This window comes from Marmota marmota, unplaced genomic scaffold (genome assembly GCF_001458135.2).
Source record: "Marmota marmota marmota unplaced genomic scaffold, marMar, whole genome shotgun sequence".
Taxonomy (NCBI): Eukaryota; Metazoa; Chordata; class Mammalia; order Rodentia; family Sciuridae; genus Marmota; species Marmota marmota.
The window spans coordinates 6,708,335-6,724,669 of record NW_025999924.1 but is presented as its reverse complement, the minus strand read 5'-3'; the positions used below and the strand labels follow the sequence as shown (position 1 = coordinate 6,724,669).

The 16,335-nt window shown below is 35.5% G+C and overlaps 1 protein-coding gene across 2 annotated transcripts in view; it reads right to left on the bottom strand.

The window, feature by feature from the left end:
- Positions 1-16,335, bottom strand: part of Il6st (interleukin 6 cytokine family signal transducer) — a 108,187-nt gene that overhangs the window by 31,810 nt on the left and 60,042 nt on the right. Inside the window, exons 1-2 of one of the 2 annotated variants that reach the window (XM_015497294.2) lie at positions 15,531-15,766; positions 3,861-3,949 (exon numbers count right to left, since the gene is read on the bottom strand). The gene's annotated coding sequence lies outside the window, so the exon portion shown is untranslated. Of the gene's footprint in view, positions 1-3,860; positions 3,950-15,530; positions 15,767-16,335 lie in introns of those variants that run through there. The other variant, XM_048800030.1, reaches the window with a different exon arrangement.

The following is a 16,335-nucleotide window of genomic DNA, read 5'->3' as shown; positions in this document are numbered from 1 at the left end:
CCCCCCCCCCCCCCACTTTGCAATACAGGGAGACACCAATTCTATCTTCCAATAAACTTGAAAAGATAGTTCATAAAAAAAGGCAGTCAGGGCTTTTGCTTAGAAGACTGCAAAAATGCAAAAGACTCATGGGTTTCCTATCAAATTGTACACCAGGAATTGGTAAATTTTGTTATTTATAAATTAGACCTCAATTATAACCAAACAAAAGCTACACAAACAAGATTTAGAGCCAAATGAAACCAATGCTGAATTCTTTCAAAGATATATAGAACATTCCCTATCAGTAAAGATTGGGGGTCTAGCCTCAATAGCAAAGCATATGCTTAGTATGCCTGTAGGCTCTGGGTTCAATCTCTACCACCAAAAAGAAAAAGAAAAAAAAAAAAAAGATACATTGTGGTATATTTTTTCAAGTAACTGAGTAATGACAATAACAAAGAATTATTTGCAAGTACACACGGCACGTATAAATCTCACATATAATACAGAATGAAACAAACCAGACATTTGAAAAGGTACACCCCACATGATTTCCCTTATATTAAGTTCAAAACAAGCAAAATTTAACTTTTGGTGATAGAGGTCAAGGAGCAGCTATTTTTATGTAGGGAAAAGGACAAAAGGGAACATTCTACGGTGTGGGGCAGGTTCTGTATTTTGACCTGGACAATGTTAAGAACTCATTGGGTTGTATGCTCATGAGGTCTGGACTTTACTACATATGAAAGTAAACAAAAACAAACCAAAAACGATCTCTATACCATTCTTACCTATATAATATTGACAAAAACATAAATTCCAGAAAGTTATCAACATTGTTGTGAGACTAAAAAATAAAGGCCTCATTAGACACTTGCAGGTTACAGCACAAATTAATTTAGATCCTTAATAAATCGTACACTTAAAACTAAATATTTATTGTTTGTAAATTAGATCTTAATTAAAAACAAAGATGGCTGTACCCAGATAAGGTGCATAGCCATATAAAGCATACTGCAATATCAGTTAAAAATTAATACATATACATCTGAATCTAATGATTTTATTTCTAGTTATTTTATCTTTCAGATATGAGTAAAACAACACATGTATAAGGTTATTCACTGCAGTACTCTTTTCAACAGTAAAGGGTTGAAATAACCTAAAATTTTTTGATAGGCCACTAAATTATGGTATGCCTAAACACTGTATACATGTAGTCATTAAAAAAAAAAAAATTCTAGGCAGGGCACAGTTGTGTGGCCCTGTAATTCCAGCTACTTGGAAGGCTGAGGCCTTAAGCAACTTAGTAAGAACCTGTCTTAAAAAAAAAAAATACAAAAAAGGGCTGAGAATATAGTTCACTGGTAAAATACCCCTGGGTTCAATCCCCATTAGTACCCCCCAAAATCCTGTGTTATAGATACATAACATAATCTAAAGTATATTATTAAGGCACAGAATGTATATCTGCTATTGTCTGTCGGTAAACAAAATTAAAAAGAAAACAAAATATGCTCATTTCATTATTTATGAATAAAATATTTCTAGAAGGGATAAAAATTTAATGTTGGCTGTGACTGGGTGTTTGAGAAACTGGGGTGGGAGGGAAACTCTCTACTATACTTTCTTTGGAATTTTTCAATGATGCACCAATTTTACTTTAGTACTTATACAAAAATACAGTTTGGGCTGGGAATGTAGCTTAGTGGTAGAGTACTTGCGTAGCATGTGCAAGGCCTTACTTTCAAGTTATGAAACATACAATTTAAATAAAAAAGAATGTGTAAACTTTTTTTCCTAAGTAAAACTGTGGACTTTTTGATTGGTGCTTCAAAGTATTACACTTAGAGCACTCACCTAGCACGCGTAAGGCCCTGGGTTGGATCCTCAGCACCATATAAAAATAAATAAAATAAAGGTATTGTGTACAACTACAACTAAAAAAATAAATATTTTTAAAAATTATAATTCTAACTTGACTATGTATTTCCTAACCATGTAAATCACTTTGTACAAAACAGATAATGAACTGTTTAGACCACATTAGGAGAGGTATAAAAGAATTAAGTTGCAGAGGCCATTTTCTTCCACCTGTTTCTTCCCTTACTCCCCAACTTTAAATAGTCTAACTTAGGAATGGGGACACAGTTCAGTGGCAGAGCACATGTCAACATGTGCAAGGCCCTGAAATTGATTCCATGCAAGGTTAAAAAAAAAAAAAAGATGGTGGGGGGAGCACTTTAAATAGCCCCATACTAGAAAATTCTACCACAATGTTTAACTGCTCATGAAAACAGAAAACAAAGAAAATATGTGTGGTAATGTGAACCTGACCACTCATTCCACCAAATACCTTGGCTAACATTGTAAAGATTTCTCTACAGTTCTGGAAAACTGTCCATCTTTCTATTGATGTACCATATTCTTATAATAAAATTCAAAACAAAATATTTATGATTATAGTGTAAATATTTATGATTACTTCAAAGCACTCATTTAACTGAGCAGTGCGTGAGACACAAGTAAAAGGACACAAGCAAAGAGGGGATTCATATTTGCAGTTATAGCACAAAGTACCGTTTCCTAATTTTAAAGATTATTATTGAGATGTGAGAGGGAACATCTATTAAAGCACTTGATTTCATATATAATTCTAAGAGATGGAGATAACAGCAGCACTTTATAAAATATATGCAATACAGTTAACTTTATTTGGGAGTTCATCTTGTTTTAAAATTCACAGAACTAACAATATTCTGCTTATTTTTCCCTTTCATTTTATTGACAGTAAACACTCAATTTAAAATTCTATTAGTAGTACTACCCTCTCCTCACTTCCTGTATAATTTTCTATGCATATATTGCAACAATCCTGCATACATTTATTTTCCTTATAATCTGCGCATCTATAAAGCCAAATCATGACTTGTAGACAGACAAAGCAAAGAAATGAGTGATTCTTCTATGACAGTAGTTCTTCAACCATGGTAGTTCAACCTAACAGTGTTAAAAGTATCTATGAAATATATCATAAGTAATTTGCTACTATTAATGTTAAAGTAACAAAGTTTATGAATGACTTATTTAAAAAATTGGAATATGAGATAATTGTTACAGTTGTTTATTCTCATTTACTTTGATTTCCATGGATTTTCTTAGGTAGGAGGAAAAGTGTAGAGATACAATTGATGAATATTTAGTAGTTGTGACTCCTTATAAATTATTTTTATTGCCCATAATTGTGACTTTTGTTATTTTCTTTTTCTTAAAAATATAACTCAAGAACAAAGAAAAACCATGAAAAGATGCATCAGAATTACATTACACATGAGGAGGAATATCAATGTGAATTTTGTTACCATGGTAAAATTACTACTATAATTGTAGAATAGCACGTGAAGTATAATTATAAAATAAAAAGCAAAACCGTGCGTGAGGCACTGGGTTCGATTCTCAACACCACATAAAAATAAAAATAAATATATTGTGTCCACCTAAAACTGAAAAATAAATATTAAAAAAAAAAGCAAAACCATGTATTGAGTATTAAGTTGAACAGGGATTAAGATGAGGAAAATTTCTGTTATCTTTTATAGTACATTGTTAATTTAAATAAATTTGCAAAATGCTGATCATATCTACATTAAATAATTAAACTAATTACTTAAAATGATCTACCCTCAGCTCTATTTCACTAGAACCAATTACGAGTTCATTAACACTTGGATACTATTTTACCTTACACAAAATACTTTCACATAAATTATTTTACTTGATTCTCTTACTATCCTAGGGAATCAGGTGGGTAGGAAAGAGATTATTTACTGGACTTTTGCAAAGAAAAGACAAAAGTTCAGATGAGACAAATTACTTACCCCAAATCACAAAATTAGTAACTGAAGGATTAGGAATTTGAAACTAAGTCTTCTGCCTCCAAATGTCATGTTCTTTCTTTTGGGTTTTGCTGTAAAGAGAGAACAGCCTTGTTCAGAAAGCCAACATATTGGTAACATTTATTATACATGTGCTTCTAAAATCCTTATCTGCTATTAGGTTTCCAGGTTTGCACAAAGTATCCCATTTTAGAGACCTTCTGAACTTCAGAATAAAATAATCTCAAAAACACTTGTGTAAGAATACTAAATAGCCTAGCTTTTTTTTTTTTTTTTTTTTTTTTTTTNTTTTTTTTTTTTTTTTTTTTTTTTTTTTACCGTTTTCTTTCTTTCTTCTTCCTTTTTTTTTTTTTTTTTTCTTTTTTCAGGCTGGCCAGAAACTATTGGGCTCAAGTGATCCTTCTGTCACAGTTTCAGAGAAATTGGGACCACATCAGCCCAGTAGTATGTTTAGATACACACTTGCAAACACTAAGGCTCACTTACACTTAATTCCAAATTCCTTAATATCTATGGAATACCACAGAAATGTGAAAGGGATGCTTTGCTGAATTCAACAAAAGCAGCAAGGCAGTGCTTTGACAGAATCCTAACTTTTTTGTCTTTTGATAGTACTAAATTAAAACTGCTGATTTTCCAACTGCCAACGTATTCTATGCATGTAGACACAAATTCATTTTAAGGTTTGCTCAGTGCTAGGTTAAATTCTAGCATGAGTAGTGGTGGCTCCTTTTTTGAAATACAGTTAAGTTAAAACTTGGGCAAAGAATGGACTCCTTCATCATTGTTTAAAACACATTAGGTTAAATTCTAGCATGAGTAGTGGTGGCTCCTTTTTGAAATATAGTTAAGTTAAAACTTGGGCAAAGAATGGAATCCTTCATCATTGTGTAAAACACATTAAGCCTTTGATATAATTTAATAACACAAGAAACCATATTTATAATATTTTAAAAATTTTAAGTGAAAAGCAGAAAAATGCCAGGAGGAAATGCCCTGTAATTCTACCAAATAGCCTTGCAAAAATTTCTATGAATATATTATAACTTTATATTGCTTAAATATATACTTTTCTACTTTACAAAGATAGGATCACAAGTGATAAATATTCTATTACTTGCTTTTTTCACTTAACACTATATATTGCACATCTATATTAATACAAAGATTAATTCCTGCCAGGTGCAGTGGTACTTGCCTATAACCCCAGCAACTCATAAGATCAAGGCAGGAGGATCTACAAATTCAAGGCCAATCTTAGCAACTTAGGGAGACACTGCCTCAAAATAAAAATAAAAAGGACTAGGGATGTTACTCGGTGGTAGAGTACCCCTGGGTTCAATTCCCAGGTCTGGGGGAAAGAAAATTCTTATAGCCTTTGCTCAAATTCCCCCTAATATAGAGATCTTCCCTGATGACAATGTATTGCTTATTTTGGCTCTTTTCCTATTTTAGTCTCCATAAACTTAAGACCTACTATGCAGGATGGCAAATATTCTATGTAAAGGGTCAGATAATAAATTTTAGATTTAGTGTGCAACTAGGCAACTTTGCTACTGGAGTGCAAAATCAGTCATAGTTAATATGCAAACAATTAGGCACGGCTGTTTCCATATAACTTTATAGACTGCAAGCTGGGTTTGGTCCACAGGCCAGTTTACCAACCTCTGTTCTAGAATAACATATAATGTACTTATTTTGCTTAATGTCTGTTATGGGTTTAATCACATTCCCCTAAAGATATGTTGAAGTCCTAACTCCCAATACCTTAAAATGTGACCCATTTGGCAATAAAGCCATGGCAGATGTAATCAGTTAAGATGTCATACTGGAATAGGATGGGCTCTTAGTATGCCATGACTGCTGTCCTTTTAAGAAGAGAAAGACACACAGAAAAATGTCACATGACAAAAAAGGCAGAGACTGGAATGATGCTGCTGCAAGCTAAGAAAGCTGTAACCAGAAGCTAGGAAGAGGTAAATGCTTCTTTCTAGACTCATGATTTCTATATTCTAGAACCTTGAGAGGATAAATTTCTGTTGCTTTAAGCCACCCAGATTGTGGAAGTTTGTTACAGTAGCCCTAGGAAATGAATACATCGTCTATATTACCAAAACTGAATGTAAGCATATAAGGTAGAAATTTTGTCTATTTTGTTCCCTGCTATATTCCTAGAATCTAGAATCATACTTAGCATAGAAATCACTTGACATATATCAGATGAAGAAACACTTCCATTTTTGAATATGTATATTCAAAATTTACTGTAATTTAGCGCTGAGTCTTTGTAAGGGCAGAGGGTTTAATTTTGGGGGAGGAAATACCAGGAGTGGAATTGCTAGGTCATTTGGTTAAGTGTGTATTCAGCTATATATTCTCTTTGGTGATATATCTGTTCAAATAGTCTGTCTATTTTTTAATTAGGTTTCTTGTTTTCTTATCACTAAATTTTGAAAGTTTTAAAAATATATTCTGAATGCAAGGCCTTTGTTAGAAAATTTATTTGCACATAATTTTTTCCCTGCGGTTTAGTCATCTTCTTAATATTGTTTTTTGAAGAGCAGAAGGTCTGATTTAATGAAGTCTATTTTAATGGACTCTGCTTTTAGTGTTGTATTTAAGAAATATTTTCTGAAAGTCACAAGGTTTTCTTTCTCTTGTTTTCTTCTCCAAGTTTTAGGTTTTATGTTTAGGTCTTTGAATCATTTGAATTAATGTTTATATAGGGCATGAAGCAGAAATCTAATTCATTTTGTAATATGAATAACCAATTACTTTAGCACCATTTTTTGAAAATGCTATTCCGTCTTAAGAGAACTGCCTTTTGCACCTTTGAAAAAAATTAGTTGTTTATATATATATAGATTTATTTGTGCTTTTTCATTTCTAGGAGTGGGCAAATTTTTATGTAAAGGGATAGAAAGTAAATATTTTTGGCTTTGAGGGCCATGAGGTTTCTGCTGGAATTGCCAATCTACTGTTGTGACACAAAAGTAGCCAAGATAATAAGTGGGGATTGCTGTGTTATTATACTTTATAAAAATAGGAGGTGAGCTGCAGTTTGCCAAATCTTGTTCTGTTCCATTAATCTATTTGCTTATCTTTATGCAACTACTACACTGTCTTGATAATTATAGCTTTACAAGTCTTGAAATCAGTGTTTTGTGGGCACTTTAAAAAAAATCAGCTATCATGCCTTTCTTTATTCTTTTGCATTAAAGGTCTTTTTATACCTCTGGCTGTGTATAGGATTTATATGTTATCAGTTTGATTGAGCGACTGAGCAACCTTTTTGTGATGCCCCTTAGCATAGTTTTCATCATGTTTCTTACACTTGAAGTTTGTTGAGCTTTTTAGAGATGACATCTGGGGCTAATTATATTCCTTCTATTGAGGTAAGACTTTTTTGTATATCCTCCCTAATATCCCAGGAACCAATATGTTTTCTAACCTGGCTGGTCAGAACAGGTACTATTTCAGACTTTGTGAGAATGTCAGGCCTTGTTACTTCTAATTCTTTTTTTTTTTTTTTTTCAGTTTTTTTCCCCTGGCCCTTCAGTAGTTTCTTTATATGCTCACATTGATCATTAATCAGCTGAATAGTTGAAAGGGACCTCTGAACCTTTCCAAAGTTCTCTGTAGTGTCCTCTTTTCTTTATTATTTTGTTCTATTGACTCTACTAGCCACTTTTGCCTCCCCAGATACATCCTTCAAATTAATAGTATCCAATAGTCTCAGTCTTGGGTTTCCTACCTGTGTCATAGCTTAAAATGTCTCAATGCAGTGAGCAAGGGCAACTGCAGGGTTCACCTCATTTGTTTCTCATCTCTCAAGATCACTGTCTTGGTTGGCCTGGTGATGTGTGCCTGTAATCCTAGATAATTTAGGTGGCTGAGGCAGGATTGCAAATTCAAAGCCAGTCCAAGTAACTCAGTGAGGCCCCTGGCAATTGAGACCCTGTCTCAAAAAATAAAAAGGGATGGGGGGCTGGGGTTGTAGCTCAGTGGTAGAGTGCTTGCCTAGCACATGTGGGGCACTGGGTTCGATCCTCAGCATCTCATAAAAATAAATAAATAAATAAACAAAAGTATTGTGTCAATTTACCACTAAAAATTTTAAAAAGTGTGTGTGTGGGGGGCACACTGGGGATGTGGTTCAATGGTTAAGAGGCCCTGGGTTCAATTCCCAAAACCAAATAAATCAACATCATTATATTTCATCATCTGATGTTCAGTCTTTTTTAATATTTATATGTGTTTTTTGGTTGTTTCAGGTATAGGAGTAAATCCACTCCCTGTTATTCCATCTTGGTCAGAAATGTAAGTTGCACATACATTTGGATACCAAATAAATAAAAATTACATAACAAAAGTATTGTCAAAATTATTATGAACATTTGTGTGAAAAAGCCTGAATACATTTGAAAACAAAACCAAAATGTAAACACTAACAAGTACTTAGCTTAAAAATATAAGCATATAAACCTATAGCAATGGTTTTCCATTCCATGGTTTTAGTTACCTATAGTCAATCAAGGTCTGAAAATATCAAATAGAAATTCCAGAAGTAAAAAATTCTTAAGTTTGAAATAACTTAATATAGTATATTATCATTATGTTCTACCTTATTATTAGTTATTGTTGTTGATTTCTTCTTGTGCCTAATATACATATTTTTTATACATGCATATTCATAAATATGCATGTATAAAAAATATAGCATTTATGGGTTTAGTAGTATTCATGGTTTCAGATGTTCTTGAAACATCTTGGATTATAGCCTCTGTAGACAGAAACAGACTACCATAGTTCAAAATGAAAAAGATATTAATGTTACTATATTAATAGATTAAAGAAGAAAAACAACACACCATTCTAACAGTTGCTTGAAAAGCGTCTGGTAATATTCAATAACTGTTAACCTAAAATTTAAAAATAATAACAAAGCATCAGAAAACTAAGAACTTTATGTCTCTTTTGAGACTATCATTTTAATAAATATGAGCAGGGAATCTGAACCAGATTGCCTGTGTTCTGATCTCAGACCCTCATCTTAGAAAAGTTATATAATATTCCTCACTTTTTTTTTCCTTGTCTATAAAAATGGATATAACATCACTACCTACTTACCACCTAGGAATACTGTAAAGATTAATCAACACACAAAGTGCTCAGAATCTACCTGGTTGATAGTAGATACTCAATAAAGGTAACAGCTACCAGTAGTACAGACCTTGCTGTTGCTGCTTTAAGTACTACTATAACAAACCTACAGTAAGCATTCATAGGTTTAAAGGTAAAAATTGGAAGATTCCTATTAAAGTCAAGATTCAGACAAGATGAATTGAGTCACATTTATTCCACACTGATCTAGAAGGGGGAACCAAAAATAAATAAGATAAAATGTAAAAAGAAAAAAAATTGTAGGTAAGATTGTCTATCAACAATGAGAAAATGATAAACTACTAGAATTATTGAGTTTAACTTAGTAGTTGAACAAAAGATTATCAAAAATTAGAGCTTCCCTATACATCAATAATAACCAATTAGAAATTATAATAGGAAAAAATCCTCATAAAAGCCCCCCAAACCATAATATTTAGAGAAAATATAATCGGAACTATGAAAGAACTTTATGGAGACAACTATAAAATCTTACTAAAAGGTGCATTAATAATGTCTAAGATCTTTATGTAAAAGGTGGGCATGCTAGGGATTTAGCTCAAGTGGTAGAGTGCTTGCCTAGCATTCATGAGGTTCTGGATTGGATCCCCAGTACCACTCTTTCTCTCTCACACATAAAAACTCAAATAATCAAATAAATAAATAAATACAGTAGCTATCAATTATTCACAAAATAATATATAAATGCAATACAATTTTAATCCAAATAGCAAAGGAGTTTTCTTAGGGAATTTTGCAAACCAACTTAAAATTTCATATAAAAAAATTTAAAATAGCCAAAAGCCAATTCGCCAAAAGTATAAAGAGAATATTTGCTGTACCATTATCCATTAAGACACACTGGTAGAATAATTAAAACATGACTAGTACAGGAGAATACACAATGAAATTAATGACACAAAATAAAAGACCCAAGGACATATACAAATTTATAGGCTGGGCACAATGGTGTGCCTATTGTTCCAGATACTCAGAAGGCTGAGGCAGGAGGACAGTTTAGGCCAGGAGTTTGAGGCCAGTTTAGCCCAGGAGTTTGAGGCCAGTCTGGGCAACTTAATGAGATCACATCTCAAAAACAAGAACCAACCACATATACATACACAAAGGAGAAATTTAATATCTGAAATATTTAAAAAGGCATCTTATATTAATGGGCTAAAAAGGACTGACTATTCAATAAATATTACTGGGACAACTGGTTCCACAAACAAAAACAATAACAAAGAGCCCTATTCCATCCGGTGCACACAACACTCCAGATTTATTACAGAACTAAGTACAAAAGCAAAATTATAAGTGTGCCAGAAGAGAATATGAAATGTATTAATGACCTCACAGTAGAGAAGGTCTTTTACAAATTATCTTTGACTATTTTATTAGACAAATGAAGAGGTTTCAAGCGTACTTTGATAAGCATCCAGATTCTCAACATTGCTTAAGAAATAAAACATGACAAACTGCGTGTTGTGGCACATGCCTATAATCCCTGTGATTTGGGATGATGAAGCAGGAAATCAAAAGTTTGAGGCCAGCCTGAGCAACTTAGCAAGAACTTATCTCAGGATAAAAAATTTAAAAAGGGCTGGGGATGTAGCTCAGTGGCAAAGTACTCCTTAGTTCTATCCCTAATACAACAAAAAATGAAAGAAATAAATTATAAATGTAATTGGAGCCAAATAAATAATTCTTATAGTCAAGAAGTTCAAAGTTTAGAGTGAGAAAATTAGGTAAGAGTTTTCTAGACAGAGAAAATAGCAAACACATGAGCTATAAATCATTGATTCTAATTGTCAATTAAGATTAGCAATGGTAAAATCCCAGGACACCAGTCTACTGACCAGAGTTGTGCTATACAACATATAGCTCTGATGAGTTTACTTTAAACTAGGTGGTGGGATTGAGGGGGCACATATAAAACAGAACACCCAAATGAAAGAAATGCTACTCAGGAAGCAGGAATATCCCAAATTCCAGGCCAGCCTGGGCAACTCAACAAGACTCTGTTTCAAAATAAAATTTAAAAAGGCATTGGGGATGTAGCTCAGTGGTAGAGTAGGGCCCTGCATTCAATCCCCAGTACTGCCAAAAACAAAAACAGAAAAAGACTGTGTGGAAGACACTGACATTAAACCCAATTCAGAAGTAACAATTAAGCCAATCTCCATTAGAGCAAAGGATGAAACTGATTAATAAAGAGAAAATGAAAATTCTGAGGCAAAACAATTTTGAATTTATTGTGCTAAAGGGAATGAAGTTCTGCTCTGGATATGTATACATGAAGCTTTAAAGCAAAAATTAAAACAAACAAAAAACACCCCAATAATCTACACAACAGTCATTTTAACAAAGTTCTCTTATTCATGATCAATCAAATAACTTATTTCTTATTAAATTTCACTAAAATATACCATATAGCCTGGAGGAGGGGGAATCTATAGCCTTGTGACAACTGTTTCTGGTTCCTGTGTAACTAAATGATATAGTTGAGTCTTATCTCTTTTACTGAATTCTCTGGCTATGAATAATAAAGTATTTGGCAGCTACTTTTAAAATGCCAGTTTATTTGAATACATGTGACTCAACTATTACCTGAAAAATAAATAATTTTAAGAATTCTGGCTTGGATCTTTTTAAATTTCACCAGCATGTCATCATCTTGCATATTCTGCCTGACTCAAATCAATTTAAAAGGCCTAAAAACAGAACCTATATACATACATGTTCATGCACACACATTTTGATACACACTTCTTTTTTTTTTAAATTACAGGGACTTACATTTTGTCCCCACCTATAAACAACTCACCCTATTCAATTGCCTGAGTCAGTATAGTCCTCTGTTCTCTTATTTGCCCATTACACTTTAGCTTTTCTCAGTTACAAGTTTGATCCAGATTTCTTTCACAATATCTTTCCCACTCATCTTTTTATCCTCTACCACAACCAATTTAATTTGGTCACCTCATTACTTATAACAACCTTCCTACTTCTAGTCTCTTTCCTTCCTCCCATTCTGAACATTGTCAGTGGATGAATCTTTCTAAAACACTACCTCTAAGCTGTCATTCATTCTTAAAAGCTTTTTAAAGGGTGAACAATTATGCCAAACATTTTAGCTACTTTAAGTACCTGCTTTTTCCAGTTGATCTTTCCCAATATTCAAATCTCTGTTCTTAAAAAAAAAAAGGGGGGGAGTGGTGCTGGGCAGGGGGGGACTGTAGTTCAGTGACAAGAGTTTGCTTACTATGTGGGAGGTCCTGGGTTCCATCCCCAGCACCTCAAAACAGATAAATAAAATCCTTTCTTTAGACTTCTCCCTCAAGTTACTTCACCACTACACTTCCAGAGAGAACTGCAAGCAATCTAGCTTTTACTCCAATCATGCTGAAATTATTTTTGTAGTTTTCCAACTGCAAAACAAATATTGATGTTCCTCATTCTGTTTGGCCTCACGTGTCATTCAGTTTGGTCTTACCTTTCATTGTTCTCTCCTATCATCTCTAGATTCTGAGCTCAGGCCACAGCACTACTAGACTTCCTCTAACATACCTTTTTCTTTCAGTGTGTGTGCTTCTTCATATGTTATGCCCTGTCTCTACAATGCCTTCCTGACTCAGCTTTACTGTTTATAACTCAGATGGAACATCTCTTCTACGGAATTTCCCCCATTTTCACAAACGTCTTTGTTCCCAATGCACTTTTATATAGTTCCCTAAAAGGATTCATAACTTTGCACAATAATTATTTTACACATCTCGATATTTAACATCTTTCAAGTACTCACTAAACAACTAATAGTGGGTATTTATTTATTTATTTATCACTGTGCTGGGGATGGAACCCAAGGCCTTGCAAATGCTAGGCCAGCTCTCTATATAAGTGGCTACATTTTCAGCCCAAGAGTAGGTTTAACAGACCTATGGTATGGACATATTATTCTACTCACTGTTACTCAAGTACCCCAAATGAAACAGCATATGTATGGTTAAGAGATTCTGAAGCCATGCTATCTAGATACAAATTTAGGATCTAACACTTATTAACTAGGCAAGGTAATTAACCCTTCTGTGCCTGGCTTTCCTTTTGTGTATAAAAAGATCCACCTATGAGGTAGAGGTTATGATATTTAAATACTTTATTAGGAGTAAAATGCCTACAATAGATACCAGTAGGAAATAAGCATTAAATATGTATTGGCTATTGTAATTAATATACCTTAGTTATTTCTGACCCTTTTCACATGAATAATCAACATTCACCCTAACATTTAACTGCAATGCCAATGTAACAGTCCTCTATTACATTCTTTAGGTTCCCATTCTACATTACGTCCTCTGTTTTATATTATAAATGGGCTCCCACTATTTTTCCTTTTATCCAAATTTTACCCAGGTTTCAAGGCTGAACTCCAGCAGATTCTTTGTTCATTCCAATTCTTAATTGATCACTCTTTAACTTAAATATCTGTAACATTTTCTGTATCGCTCTGTATTTAATTAAAACTGCTTTGCATCCATATAATTTTTCACATTGGTCACCCTAATTTTTTTAAACTCTTTGAAGGTCCTGATGACATATAGGCATCTTGTGAGTTCCTGTAGCAGGTTGTAACTGATGAGTTTTGTTGCATAAAATAATAAAGCTTAACAGAAATCTCAACTCTGATTACATTGCCTTTGCAACAAAAGAAATGGAGAAACCTGTGAGAACATTCCATGCTTCCCTAGGAGCCCAGATACCAGGGAAATCTGACTGCAAATACCAGGGAATTCTTTCTGCCATTAAAATGAGAAGCTCTGAAATAGCTTCTAGGGGAAAAAACATGGCTACCTCTATAGAGGAGTTCTGGTTTAACATTTAAGCTCCCCAACCAAATTGTAGCACTGAACTCTCTGTGAGAAATCTGTCAACACAAGATGTTTGTAGCAAAGGATTTGGAGCCACACAGATCTAGTTTACAGAGGGACCCTGAGCCTGTTTCCTTGTCTATCAAGTAGATAGTGTAACACCTACTTCACAGGTATATAATAATCAACATTCACCCAAACATTTAACTGAAATGCCAATTCTATTAAGAAAAAAATTTAAATGAACTCAAAACACTGAAACTCATAAATAAAAATGAGAACATTTTGAGTTATATAAGAATATGCTTATTAGCTGGCAGCAATGTTTACAATGCTCTAAATTACCTATGAGAAACTTAAGTAATAGTATTATTAATACAGATATGAGATGAGGTAATATTCTACTACAAAATTTATCTTTGACACTTCTTCTTAGTAATTTTTTTCTTCCACTTGTGATTAAAAACAAATGTCCAAATTATGCCCCAAAAGAAATATTTGGAAAGCACAGCCTAACTTAGTCTCAAGTTGGTTTTGTAAATGTAGTACTCCAGTTTATAGTTCAAAAATATTTCCAAATGTGTATTAAAGTAAATTTAGGAAATCAAGATAATGGCGAACAGCTCATAAGATGATCTGAGTCAGTAATTTCAAATTAAGAGTTGTTCCAACTTGAAGCTGGCAGTCACACACACAGTCTAAAGGGTTTGTTTACAGCATGGAACAAAACTAAACTAAATAATCTTTTAGAAGATCCATCCTGCCTTTCCAATAATAATTATTTTAAAGCAGATAGTTGCTGAAATACAGCTATACAACTACACAAATAAAACCGAAAGAAGTTCCCTTTTAAAGAAAAAAGGGAAAAAGTGGTAAGCTTTATTTCTAACTTTAGTAAAGACCTTATTTTAAACCTGACATTCTTTTTCAGTGTGAGGTTATGAATAAATGTTCAACCACAAGGAACAAAACCCTGCTACTTAGAAAAACCTTTAAATTTAGGGAAGAAAGGAAAAATTTAAAGATGGATTTGTTCTTTAGGATACAGCGGCATATGGGATTTGTCAGAACGATACATAGAAAAGATAAAAATAAATGTCAATAATATGTATAACTACTGTGAACTTACAACAATGCTGATTGTTACAATTTAAGGTTGAAAAGAAGGATGGGGAGAGAAATCAAGCTCAGAGTAGGGATTAAAGGGTCAAGTACGGGGCTAAAGGCATTTTAGGGAACTGGAAAAACGTGGGATCTGATAACTAGAGGTGGGATCTGATAACTAGAGGTACGGTCACCAAGGGAGTTCTGGGCGGGAGCTTCGGAAGGGTGTGCCAGCCTGTGCGCCGAGTGTGTGCGTGATCGAGTTTAAGGTCTGTACCTAGGATTGAGACATCTAGGTGACAAAGTTGGGGAAGTACAATTCGGAGGTGGGAGCAGGGAGAGAGAGGAATGTGGGGATTTCCAGGCTGAGACTGACAAGTTCGGGACTCGCGCGCGTCCGGTCCGCCTCTCTCTCGCAAGGGAGGCCCTTCGAGTGCCCGGTCGCGGGTCCGCGCCGACGAAGCCCCTACCCCCCCGCAACACCACCCTTCCTTCACCCCGCCCCCGCCCTCCTCACCTCAGGCCGCAGCGCCTAGATCCTCAGCATTTCCACCGCGCGCGTCCCCCTCGACGCCAGGCCCTGCCGGACCCGTCGGCCTGGCGGGCGCGGTGCTCAGCTCAGCAGAGAGTCCAGAGGTCCTCCACAGCTCCGCGAGTCCTCTAGCTGCTCGCCGGAACCCGAGACCGCTCGCTGCTCCTTCCCAGCGGACGCGGCGCGCGGCCCTCCTCCCGCGCCAGGGCGCAGCGCTCCCCTAACCCCGCCTCGCGGCGCCCCCGCCGCGCCCCGCCCCGCACCCAGGGCCTGTACGCTGATTGGCTCCCGAGAGTCTCAGCGCACCCCAGCATTGGCCCAGAGGCCGCCGACAGCGAGGAGGCGGGACTGCAGGCGACCGAGATTCCCGTAACGCGGCTCCCGGCATCCCGGATTCTGGTGGCTGTGCCTGTCTCTCCCAGACGAGATCGAAGGCGTCCCCCACCTCCCCTTTACGGGCGGAAAGAGCAGAATGTTCCATTTTCCCGTGGAATAACGGGGTCATGAACTGGAGGCGCGGTGCTGCCCGCGCCTCCCACCCTGCCGTCTCACCACGGTGCCTTCGGCCTCCCTTGGTGGCCTTTCCCGAGGGACTCAGAGCCGCGAGGGACTGCCTTGCTCCCTCGCGGACCGGGGAGGCATGGGAGCGCCTTGGGGACTGTGAAGGGTTTGGTGGCAGTGACTGAACAGGAGATTGCCGCGGGTTGTGGTGGCGGCTTTGGTCCAAGTCTTGTAAACGAACCTTGCCACGGTATAGTTTTTTTTTTTTTTTTTTTTTTTTTTTTAGTTA